At 44.0% G+C, this 12,998-nt stretch overlaps 1 protein-coding gene across 6 annotated transcripts in view; it reads right to left on the bottom strand.

The window, feature by feature from the left end:
• LOC1272290 (proton channel OtopLc) overlaps window positions 1-12,998 on the bottom strand; it is a 38,812-nt gene that overhangs the window by 21,203 nt on the left and 4,611 nt on the right. For 2 of the 6 annotated variants that reach the window (XM_061661877.1, XM_061661912.1), the window contains exon 1: window positions 3,973-4,751. The exons of the other annotated variants lie outside the window; for them this stretch is intronic. The gene's annotated coding sequence lies outside the window, so the exon portion shown is untranslated. Of the gene's footprint in view, window positions 1-3,972; window positions 4,752-12,998 lie in introns of those variants that run through there. 6 annotated transcript variants of the gene reach the window in all.

Genomic DNA, 12,998 nt, shown 5'->3' with positions numbered 1-12,998 from the left:
AATGAAGATTTTAAATTTAAAAATCAAATGAAGCTGTCAAATGAAGAAGTATACACGACCTGTAGTAATTTATGGACCTTGGTTCACACATCAAGAATTTTCGTCGGATGCAATCATCATAATCTTACAAAATAATTCGTAAAATGCGGGTTCTTGTTGCAAAAAAAAATGCATTAAAACCACTGCTAGAATACTTTGGGCTTGGTAGCAATCGAAAAAATGTGTAAAATCACAAAAAAAAACGTTATATTTCTCTAGATCTGTCAAAAGATTGCAAGCAAATACTTTTGTTATGCATCCAACGATAGATAGCTTGGATTGCTCGAAATAGATTCGCCGAATGCTGCTAAACTTTCCCTTCCATCGTGAAAAAGTGTGTTTAACATATATTTTCTAGCAGAATATGCACTGCGTAAACGCGTCTATTAAGTCATACATGTTGGATGTTAACTGATTTTTTATGATCGTATCACTACGATAAACCCAGAAGGGGCTCCAATCGGCATTACCACGCAGCCGGATAGTCAAATCCTTGCTACAAGGGGACGGTCCATTCCCGGCTCAGGACGGGCATGTTATAGAGTCGTTCGAGTTGACGGCTGTACCATTGGACCGTCCCTTCGTATACAGGCCTTTATTTTGAAGCCGGACGACTCCGCACGACTTCGACCATTCCGTACGACTCCGAACGCCTCCGGACGACTCCAGACGATTCTGGACGATTCCGAATGACTCCTGGGTGGGTAAACATACCTTCCAGAGTCGGTTCCGAAATGATCTTAGTTGGATCGGAGTCGACTACGGATTTTTGCCAACCTTACCCATCACTAATCCGGACACGACTGAAGCCTGTATTAGGCCGTCGGAAGCGTTGAGAGCGTCAAAAGTGGTAGAACCGACCGGAGCCAATTCTAACTGCAGACTATCGGCTCCGTGTGGCAACGGACGACTCCATCGGTTCCGGATGGCTCTGGACGCCTTCGGCTGCTTCGGAAGGGCACCAAGCAGAGCTGTCGGTTTGATTTGGCCGGAATCGGAATCGGACTAGCCAGACTAGCGATGAGCGGAAATGGGTTTGAGCCGTGGGTGCGATTACGACGACCCATAACTAGTTGTTGCGTAGTTTCCAAGTTGTTTTCATTTCTATATCGTCTGTAGACAGATGCCGCAAATCTGTTTCTCCATATACAATGTGCACTCGAGTCTGCCAAAATCCTTTCTAACACGACTGAGTTTGCATTCGATCTAATGTTTCTTAAGGGTCTCGGTTGCTCTATACGTACGTGTAGAACAAGTTTGTTAGATATTATGGGTACACAAATATAGCGATAAAATGATTGCTCTTCCCTGGAAAACTCAATGCACTGAGAAAATATTTAAAAATAGATTTTTTCAGTTTGCAATGCTTCAAGTAATTATCCTAATATGCTCGCAGGCCGCATCCAAAATCAACGCGGGCCGCCAGTTTGACATACCTGCTGTATATAAGCAAGCAGGACACAGCCTAATCAAAGGAGCTAGTAAATCAAACACAAGCATACCGTACACATGTTACTAGCAAATAGTTTCGTTTCGCCTTCTTTTATCTCTCTCTATCCCTTTCTCGCAAGTCGTTGACCTGAATTGAAACACACTCGTGTTAAAATGAAGGATAGTAAAACAATTTAAAAGACGCCCACGAGAATGTGAGAAACAGGTTCAACGCGGTGAATTCATAGGATGCTAAAGCTAATGCTTCGAAGAGAGGTAAAAATGTGTAACCAAATTCCCCTCGGCTGTGGCGTGCCAGCAACAGGGCCCGACTCTTGCTCCCAGCTGAGTTTTTCGCGTTTATTTTCGCATACTATCCTTGTGGTCTCGGGTTTGATAGATCCTCCTGTTCTGTACGATGCTTGAACTTTGCTACCCAAATGCTGCTCCTGTTTCACAACCCTTCATTCAGCATTTATTTGTACTAGTGTGTGTGGCGGCAAATCAGTAATATAAGCAATGTACAAACCGGACGAGCAATTCATTTGTGCCAAGAGTGAAAAGGAGGTTTGTACGCGCTTGGCAACAAAAAAAACTGAATTTTACACAAATTGTGAGCAACCGTTTCCCATTTCCGTAGCGTCGGAAGACGCCAAACCCGTTCCCAACTCTCAGCGAAGCTGCGAATAAAATAAAAAAAGGGAAGAAATAAATAAAACAAAGAAACAACGCAGGAAAAGGATTCGTGCAGGTGTGCGCATGAGCCACCCCTGCGTCCCGTTCCGTTTCGGCGTTTGGCAAGCGCCTGTGGCGTGAAAGAGAGAGAACGAGACGCGAATCCTTGAGGCGCAATTTGATGGCAGTCGCAAACAAAGCGTCCTGCTGCCGTGCAAGCAGGCAAGCCTTCTCCACCGCTCCTTCGTGGTGCAGTTACGAGGCAGAGCTCAGCGTTCGCCTCGGTCACGCGTGTGCTACGACGGCGACCTGGTGGACTGCACGGTGTGGAAACAAAATCTTTACTTTGAATCTGTTTTTTCGAGCCTCACACTCAATGCGGCTGCAAATGCGATACCTAATCCAGGCAACAGAAACGTGCAATTAATAAATGGACGTATCGTCGGGGACATTGAAGTTTGCCAAGGTGCTCACTCTCTCTCTCTCTCTGTGCTACACGCATTATGCGCAAATCGTCACAAAACGGTCGACCATTTCCAAGCACATAAACATAAACATCCTCTGACACACACACACACAAACACAAACACACACTTGCAGACAAAAGATGCATCGGGCTGCATCTATTAAGCCCCGAAAACGCAAGTGAAGTTGGTAACGCTATTTACGGACAGAAGGAAAAGCAGTTTTGCTAGCGGATAATTCCATCCCCTTGTTTACCCACCCATTCGGTGCGGAAGAAAGATTAACATAATAATGTCCCATTATTCCCACCACATACACACACACACACACACACACACACACATGTTTCGACACGGGTCAGCCACTGGAGGCAGCAGAACGAAACAAAGAACGTATCGCAACAAAGGCGGAAAATGCGCGTTTTTTGGGGTGAGCGCGAGAGTTCCAAAACGCACGCGTTATGAGTGATGGAAGTCTATTTCCGACGCAGCTACTCATCAGCAGCATGATCTTTTCTCTGTGGGCAGGGGAGGGTGGGTGGGTGGGGGGGGGGGGGTAACGGAACAAAAACATCCCAAACATGGGATGGGAAATAATTTCATCGCCCTTTTTCGTTTTTTTTTTGGTTTTTCGGTACAACAATACGGTACGGAACGTTCCGTTGGAATATTTAATGAACAAAAATGCTGCTGCTGTTCTTTCGCTGCATGTCGCGCGAAATGTGTCTGTCAACGCGTTGGCCACGCATGATGGATTGACGGTTGAAAGCTGCTTTGATTCGTGCGGAGTGATGGTCGCGGAAAATCGGAAAAGTTCGCCCCACTCACATTTCTACAGCCATCTAGCCCATCTTTTAAGTAGACAAATAGATGCACTAGCAATGCAGCATGCCAATGGGATGCGTGTGCCTTGTTTAATGTCGCGTCATAGGCCGATCTCAAGGTAACCCCGTGCCGCCGTGCCAACTCGATGCTTCATCGTGCCTGGAGGTTGATATTTAATACTGTCGTTCATCTCCTCCCCTAACTCCTTCCCCCTTTCCAACCTACCCCTTCCCATCTGGAACGCGAGGGGGGTGGAATGTAATTACACCGTAACACTAATCACGCTTACATGGACACACCGTCACCATCGCCACAGGGGTAATTGAAGCTCGGCGTCCGTGCGGACTACGAAACAATCGAACACTTGTTCCGATACGTACGTGTGTGTATGTGTGTGTGTGTGTGTGAAAGCTTGTCTATTGTTTTGTAGGGGTTCCTTCGGGTTGCTATGCGCACCTCTCTTTACGCAACGGCCGGCTCAGTTCCGTTCGCAAATCTAGTGAGCATTAAACAAACAAAACAAAAACAAAAAACTTACCCCTCGATGGTGGTGTGCAACAGTGATGCCATTTTACAGTGATAACCACCCGCACACGGGTAACCCAGCGACACTTTCGGTTGGATGCCGGTTCTAACCCGACGGAATTGTCTATTTTTTTGTTTTTGCTGGGAAACTTAAATGTTATACACGCTGCAATGGCTCCGGTCGCGGTCGGGCGTGTTTAGACAAACTGCACTTATCGAAGGCGCGGACGGGCCAGACGCTAGCTGCAGTTGCATCTACTCACACACACACACACACACTCACTCCTCCACATGTGTGTGCGCGCGCGCGCGCGCTCGCTCTACACAAACACCGAACGCGACGCACCAGAAGAACGCGTAAAGCAGCAGCGTGTACGCGCGTTCTCGACCGTTTCTAACAGCACTGCGGTTTGGCGGCTTGTTTGTATGCTTTCGGTTTTTGTAAAATCGTAAAACCGGTGTATCAGTCGATGCGTCAGTCACAAACGATCTCTCCCAAGCAGGTGTAGATATTCGTTTGATACGGTTGATAGCGATTTAGTTTGGTGCAGCGGCAGGGTTTTCGCTCGATTGGATTGATTTCGCACCACCTACGGCCGGCCTGCCTGGCGGGAATGGAGACGCGCGCGCTAATCCTTCACAAGCCTCACTGCTTCACGGCATGCTCCTGCTTCCCCACCCCTAAAAGCAACAAAAACAACCAAAACAAAATTCGATTCAGCTTACAACGAGCCACTCCGTGTTTGCTTGCTGCTCGCACAAAGTTCTAACGGTAACTGGCGTACCGCCAGTGTGCAGCACGGTACGGCTAATGGGGTTCGAAGACAGTGCGAAGGGGAGGATTGTGGTGTGTGTGTGTAGGGCGCAGCGTGGTTTCTGTGCTGTGGAAGCGACAGAGACAGCCAAACCCCTAACGAAAGCAACTGCGCAAGCGAGCGAGCGGGAAAAGACACACAGCCGTTTGAATGGCGGGGTGGCAGTAGAGTCGCTCTACAATGCCTAGAATGTTTTGCTGCCAGCATGTGCCCAGACTTTGGTTGTTGCTTTTACAGTGCTGTACGTTTCTCTATGGCTGTGTATGCGTGTGTGTGTGTGTGCATATTCTAGGGTGAATGGTTGGTGAGTTGGGAAAATTGGAGCGCCGTTTTCCGGCCCGTCCTCACTGCATCGGAGGCAGCAATGGCAGCTTCCGTTTGGCAGGATAGTGCGCACAGGAACCTGCGGTGTCCGGTATCACCCCCGTCCACCCTAGGCATATTCATGGCGAAGGTGCGCATCATTTCCGCACTTAAATTGACGAAAGGTAGTAAATTGAGTTCGTCGGCTTCAAGGCTTCGTTCGCTCAATCCTACCGAATTGCAAAATGTGTCTAAATGTTACCTGCTCTGTGCAGTACCTGTGCAGTTGGGATTGTCACAGTCAGTTGGAGTTTGAACCGACACGTCATTTCCACTGCCAGAAACGAACGAAGGGAGAAATGAAGTTTTGGTCGGAATCGAATCCGACCAGCTTCGATTTTTATGGAATAGATTCCAGATGGAACGTCCGGAATCGGTTTCCGGAGCCAGCTCCGAAATCGGTTCCGAAATCGGAATCGGTTAAAGAATCAGAATTGGTCCCAGAATTGGAAACGGCTCCGGAATCGGCTTCGGAATCGGAATCAGCTCCGGAATCGGATTCGATATAGTCTCCGGAATCGGCTTCGGGATCGGCTCCAGAAATGGCTCCCGAATTGGAATCGGTTCTGGAATCGAAATTGGTTCCAGATTCGGAAGCGGCTCCAGAATCGGCTTCGGAATTGGAATCAGCTCCGGAATCGGATTCGAAATAGTCTCTGGAATTGGCTTCGGAATTGGCTCAATAATTGGATTCGGAATCGGAATTGGTTCCAGGTTCGGAATCAGCTCCGGAATCGGATTCGGAATAGTTTCTGGAATCGGCTTCGGAATCGGCTCCAGAACGGAAGGAACGGAACGGTTTCGGAAACGGAATCGGAATCGGTTCAGGAATCGGCTCAGGAATTGGAATTGGTTCCGGAATCGGCTTTGGAATCAGAATCGGCTCCAGAATCTCCACGAGAATAAATCGTTTTCAAGTACATCAAGTTGTTCAAGTACATCATGTTGATGATGAAAAAGCATTAATCGTTGCATCGCAGTTCAATGAATACTTGCAATGAGGTTTAGTTGTGTTGCATGCAATGTTCTGGATGCATTTTCGGTCATTTTTACTACGATGGTAACAGTAAATCGAGCTCCATATCGCATTATAAAACAAAGGAATCTGAAAACAGGGGCGTTATGTTATGATGTCCCAAATGTTGATCTTTCAGTGTATTCATGTACATTTTATTTACTTGTATATTTAAAAATAATAATATACTCATATCAATCTATCTGGGCCATGCTCAGAGTTCACATCGAAAATATTTAGAATGCTATTGAAATTCCGGAGCCAATTCCGATACCAGAGTGGACTCTGATTCCAGAGCCGATTCTAATCCCGGAGCCGATTCCGATTCCAAAGTCGATTACGATTCCGAATCCGATTTTGGAGTCGATTCTGATTCCGGAGCCGATTCCGGAACTGATTCCGATTCCGAGGCCGATGCTGATTCCGATTCCGGAGCCGATTTCGATTCCAATTCCGGAGACGGAATCGGAATCAGGATGTTCCGATTCCGAGCTCCCACCACTAGTTTGCATGGTAACCACTGCTGATGCTGATTCCGATTCTGGAGCCGATTCCGATTCCAATTCCGGAGACGGAATCGGAATCAGGATGTTCCGATTCCGAACTCCCACCACTAGTTTGCATGGTAACCACCTGTTTTAGCATGTAACTTAGGCTTCCTCGCCCCAAGTAGCTAGCAACAACTGCGGGATCGGGCAAATCATCTAAGGCCAGCGGTCGGCAAACTTTTGAGGCAAAGGGTCAAAACCGTTTTCTCTGGAGGTAACTTTACACAAGCGAAATGATCTTATTTAAGGAGCATACCATTTTAAAAAACTGGCATTTAACTAAGCTCCACGGTATAAAAGCAGTAGAGTGATATAAAAATGCATCACCTGAGTTGGTTTAGGGAGCTAAATCTACAAAAGGGAAATTGCCATCGTTTTTCATTGTCATAAGCCGTTGAAGCCTTGCGCTAAAATGGCTTTTTGGAAAAAGACAGCTTTTGCTTGCTACAGGATTTAGCTCCAGCCCATTAGGCTTCAATCGTTCAAGAATGTCTTAAGAAGAATTAAGAAGAGAAAGAGTCAAGAAAGTGTCCCAAAATTATGAGAAGAGTACGACGGTATGTCATTTTTTGAAAAATAGTTTCTTCCCGTGAATTCAAAATCAGTCAAATCCATTCGTGAGCCTGATTTAATGTTGCGGTTGGCCGCATTTTGCCGGCGGGTCGTAATTTTGCCGACCGCTGATCTAAAGTCGCATAAACACTCCTGTGCTAATGACGCTCTCCTTCGTGGCCCTTTGGGATGTAAATGAAACAGGACAAAGCAAGGGGTACAACCCTCTTTTAACCTTTTTTTCTTTTCAATGTTCGCTTCAGCGAGTTCCCGTTTTTTTGCTCGCTTCGCTCCGTCACGCTACGGACAAGGATTGAGGCGCGTGAAGTGTCCCATTATTCCTCCCGCCTGCTTGTGGCTTCCATACCGGTAGGAGGGGTATTATGGTATTATTAAAACCACGCGTATTATGTCCGCGTCGCCCAGTCTGGCATGGGTGGACGGTCTTATCGTCGGATATCGGGGAGCATACTGGACGAGCACGCCTGCAACGCCATCCGTTCCCCCAGTGGGGCCTCAGGGAATTGGGGAATAGAGGTGGTGGGTGAGGAGGGGAGAGCTTCAAGCTTCGACTGCAACTGTTGGAGCGGCTGAATGCACACACGCTTCAGTGGGAACTTCTGTGCGGAAATTGAACCTGCCGGCCGGAGACACTGACTGTAATGTCATCGCTATCGCTCCAATGACGTGTAACCACGCACGAGGCGATGGAGGATATGCAGGGGGGGGGGGGTACAGTGTCCCTTCGGGTGTGCGGTTGTTATCTTTTGCACGCGAATGTTGCCTACGCCCAGGAGCGAGACAAAGACGATAGGACGCGATTGCTGTCGGTATCGGACGGTTTCGTGGCGTATCCTGCCAGACGGCCTGACGCTGTGTCTCGCTTTTATTGCACGCTTTTATTGACTCAGCTTTTTCTCTGCAACAGCTACGCTGCCCTACACATGCGGGAAGCGTTCGAGGTGATGGCGTAGTATAAACATATTAGCTGGATGCGTGCGTTGGAAAGGATGACGAGGAGAGAGATTATAGCTGTTGGCAGGTACGTTTAAGCACTACCTTTTCAACTATAAGGGTAAGGGTAAATGGTATATTTTGAGAGTGTGTACATATGGCAAGAGATAATGTTTTATTAAATGTAACTATTGGAAAAGCATGCTGAACGTGTTAGTTCAGGTCAATTTAATGTATACGTCAGTTCATTTGAAATGTATATTTTCAATGAAAAGGTTTACTTCAAAAAGGATTTATCCGAGAAAGGATACAGGAGACTGAGAATAATATTAAATATATTGAGAAAAATGCTCGGAGGTTTTACGATTATAGACAGTTTTTTTCATATGAAGTTTAACAGTTGTCGGCTAAAATGACGTCATTACTTCGTACAAAACCACGCTCCGAATCCTAAAACGGTGTCAGATTTAAAGCCTAAATTATTTCAAGCGGAAAAGAAATATAATCAAACGTCAGTTCGTTGCCTGTTCGATCCTTTGATGTATCCTTTATGTATGGTCGACTTAAATTAAGCTTAAATATGTTGTAACGAGAGGCTAACAACTATTTAAAACGATGTATAGGGTAAATGTACCTATAGTGGTGGTAGTACCAATAGTGGTGATATTGCACTAAAATACGGTTCATACAGCAAATTAAAAGTAATTAAGTTAATTACGTTAGTGTGAAATGTTCTTTAGCCTTTTACAAAGGGTTTAAAAGTTAAATGGGGCCATTCCGTTACTAAGTGACCGAAAAATCCATTGTTTTGTGAAATGTGTCAACATTTTTCCAAAATCCTTAGGATTTCATAACGAAACTCATATTTCTGTTAACGTTCTAAATGACCACATAACCACGCAATTACTAGTTTTTCAACATAACTGTTATGAAATATTATTGTTTTACCAAAATTATTTGCCTTTTCACCATATTTATGCATTTTTAAGTATTTTTTACCATAGTGCCATTATAGGTACATAAAACAGGCATGTTCTTATAGTGGTTATAGTTATAAAATCAATAAAAACAGGTCGTTTTAGATTTTTTCGAGCATATTTTCGACATGTCGTACTGTTTTCACTAAAATAAGTAACATAAATGAGTTTTATGTAGATAATTTACCAAATTCGCTTATTTCGCTGAATGAAAAATCGATCTCAAATCAAGCTTTCTGTTCCGGGTGTGGGTTGACGACAGTTGTTCTACAGTACTTTAGTCAATAGTTTCATCAACCAAATGTATACATTTTTTACGATCAGTTTACGCAAGATATCAGTATTATGGCAGCAATCCTTGCCATTCATAGGAAAACAGCTTCGAAACTAAGTTTCATTGATATGATACACTGTTTTTGAGGATTCTTTGCTTATCACCACTATAGGAACACAATACGACGACTATAGGAACCATACCACCATTATAGGCACAACGAATCAGTCACAAAAATTTGTATTTTTTTTTCGTAAAATTGATGTGTTTCATGGTAAAAATGGTTGTGATTGCGAAGATAAAACATATTACAATTGCTATGTGTTAAAATATTCAGAAAATGTCCTTCCTGACATTTTAAATCCATTAAAACACATCGGTACCACCACAAATTGCACCACTATTGGTACATTTACCCTACTAGAGGATAAACATAACAAAAAATATTTTTCGATGGAAGATTGTTTGCACATAGTTATGGAAATCCAATAGAGTGGAATGCTATTGCCGATTCGGGTATGGAAAATATGAACCCGGATGATGAATATAGTTGCACAGACAGGAGATGTCTTTTTTATTTAATTTAACCTTAAACTGTACGACCAGCTACACGAATATGATATTCATTTTCCAACTGCAATTACTTTTATTCAAAAAATGGTACATACTTAATTTGTTCACTCATCTCTAGGAAATTCTCTTTTAGTGTACTTGAAAAGTTAATTTTTCAAAAAATTCTAGATATATTCTAAATTTTATCTTGGTGTAGGTTATTTAGATACAGGCATGAGTCTTATTTACTATAGGAAAAAATAGAAATTTAACAAGTTCATTTTCAATTTTTTAAATTGAATATTTATTTATGTTAATGTTTCTAATTTAAAAAAAAATGAGTTGTAGAATTTTAAGAAAATACAAAAATAGATAATGAGGTATCAAAAAATCCCATTTCTTCTGTAAGGTAAATTAGCGTAATATCTGTACTTTTGTTTTAATTTAAAACATAAACTAATTTTCAATACAAAAAAGTTTTTCAACTTTCAAAATTAAAAAGTACAACTTCCCATACAAAACGCATGAAACACCCGGGTATGCCGGTACAAGAAATTTGATTAAATTGTTGGTGTAAAATTCATTGACGAAAAATTGCTTTTTTTGCATAATAATAATTATTTTTATTTAATAAGTTTCATAATTATTATAACCACAATTATAACCAGAATAGATTTATTCCAAGATTAGTTTAGATTTACAAGAATAGATTTATTTACTTTATTGAACAAATAATAACCATGCAATATTGAGCTGTAAACTAAACGCTATTACTAAACAAAATACAAACTGACGTACTAACAAATGCGATATTAATTTTAGTTTGTACTAAATCATTCAAAATTACCCAACACGTTGATGTTTCTTAATAACACAACATAAATAGCAGACATTTTAATCATTAATCACTATTCACGTTGACACTTTGCAGTCAATAAATTCAAGTTACGTTCTACAGCAGCACACACTCGTAGAATAATGTGTTGAATGCAGATAGTGTGTAATAGAGATCGAAGCGTGTAATTGATTATTGCACTGTCTAGGCAGAGGATTTTCATGTCTTCTCGATCAATTGCAGCCGCCCACCCTTGTCGGATTGCTTCGCAAACCCCCAAAGACTGTGGAAGTAGAAGTACGAAAAAAGTACCCTGATTGACTTCCAAGTTTTCACCACCAACCCGCGCAAGGAAAGCGGACAGCCGGAGCCCGGACGCTCTACAAGTCGCACCTAGCACCTTCCTGGCCTACCTCTAGGCGCTCGGCTCAATTTCAGCACAACAGTCCGTACTGGTGGCCGGCTTTGGGTGGCGCACAGGGCGACGAAAGCAACGACGAAAACAGCCTAACGTGCAACAATGCTTCTGATTGGGTCTTCGGTTTCAATGATGTCTGGGAGGGTTTTTATTATTATTATTATTATTATTATTATTATTGTTAACAACGAGCTTTTATTTTTGTTGGGGCGGCGGGGGGATGGGGGGGGGCTTTTACCACCACCCGTGTTCAACCCCTTTTGTGTGTCTCGCTTTTCGCTATCTCTTTTAATTTCATTTCCATTTTTGAAAGAAACAGACAACAGACCTGTACATACGGAAGCGGAAGAGGGCTAGTGGAAGGTGCAAAGAAGGTCAGTGACCGGCTAGGACGAACACACATACTGCAAAGAGCGGAGTTTGGGGATAGCAGAATAGAAAAAAAACATAATGCCCTACCCCATGGGAAAGACTGCAGCGGAAGCAGTGCGGATGACAAAAAGGAAAAGGAAAAGGAAAAAAAAAAGATTTGCGCTAGGTAAATAAAAATAGATCGAAAGAGTAAGATTCTCCCCGCAGACCACCGATAAGCGTACGGCTACAGCACCATCCACGAGCCGGGAAAACGTTCACCGCGCCGAATGGAATTCTTTTCATAAGTTCCATTTCCTCTGGTCCTGGGGCTGGGGCAGTATCTAGGCCAGCGACAAATAATTATGCTGCGCTGAGGGGACATTTATTTTCTCCGCTTCAAAAGTGCACAGTGTTTTCCTTCTGTCTTGACGGATATTTTTGAGCACGCTGGCTGGACACTGATGCCTCGTTGCGAGCTACAGGCGCGAAGAATGGACCCGGAAAGAGCACGCAATAACAAATATGGGTCGCCTCTCATCAATCGCCCTCGGAAACAGTTTACATGACAGGCAACACTCATCCAAATTCTGCCTTAGTGCACCTTTGATAGGGCTGCCGGCGCGTTGTTTACAAGCAGCAAAGCACACGCAATACACTTATTTAGAACACTGCTTCCGGTTTAGAAGCCGAGCTTAGCGTCCGACTGGTGGAATTAGAACCATGGGGCTAGAGCATTCTTCACCACTTTGCGCGAATGACGTTTTCCCTTTAATTTTCCCCGGACACACACACACACACGCAGCCACATGAGTGATGAAGGTTGGCTACTTAGCGAAACTGTGATCTGTTTACAATTCCATCAATCCAAAACCTCAACCGTACCGTCCTTCCCCATTAGCACACCACTGGCACGGCGGCGGGTGCCGCCGCTTTTGGAGCGCGTTTTGGAGCGCGTAGCGGAATATCGCAGGAAGCTGTGGTGTGAATCGGACGGTCAAGCAGTGGGACCGGCTCTCTAATGCGAACTATATTTATGCGATATTTTGTTCCTCGCTGTTTCGTCACATTATTCATGCCGGAAAATGGTACCCCTTTTGCACGCCCCTGCTCACGTTGGCGTCGCAGCTTTTCGCACAACTGTGTTGCTCAACTGTTGCTGCCACGAACAGCTCCATGCTGCCGTGATGATCCATGACAACACACGTGTGTTATTATTGCGTGTTAAGTTACGCAGTCGCTTCATATTTCACAGTGGGCAAAACGGTAAAATTAGCTCGCACTCCAGTTCATGAATTATGTGCCGAATGATAAATCCGAAGGGAAGCAACATCTCGAGTTGCCGGCGGGAGGCTGTATTAACTATCGCAAATACAGACCGGTAG

Source organism: Anopheles gambiae, chromosome X (assembly GCF_943734735.2).
Source record: "Anopheles gambiae chromosome X, idAnoGambNW_F1_1, whole genome shotgun sequence".
In the NCBI taxonomy this organism is placed as follows: Eukaryota; Metazoa; Arthropoda; class Insecta; order Diptera; family Culicidae; genus Anopheles; species Anopheles gambiae.
The sequence above is the reverse complement of the archived record's forward strand: the minus strand, read 5'-3'. Positions and strand labels throughout refer to the sequence as shown.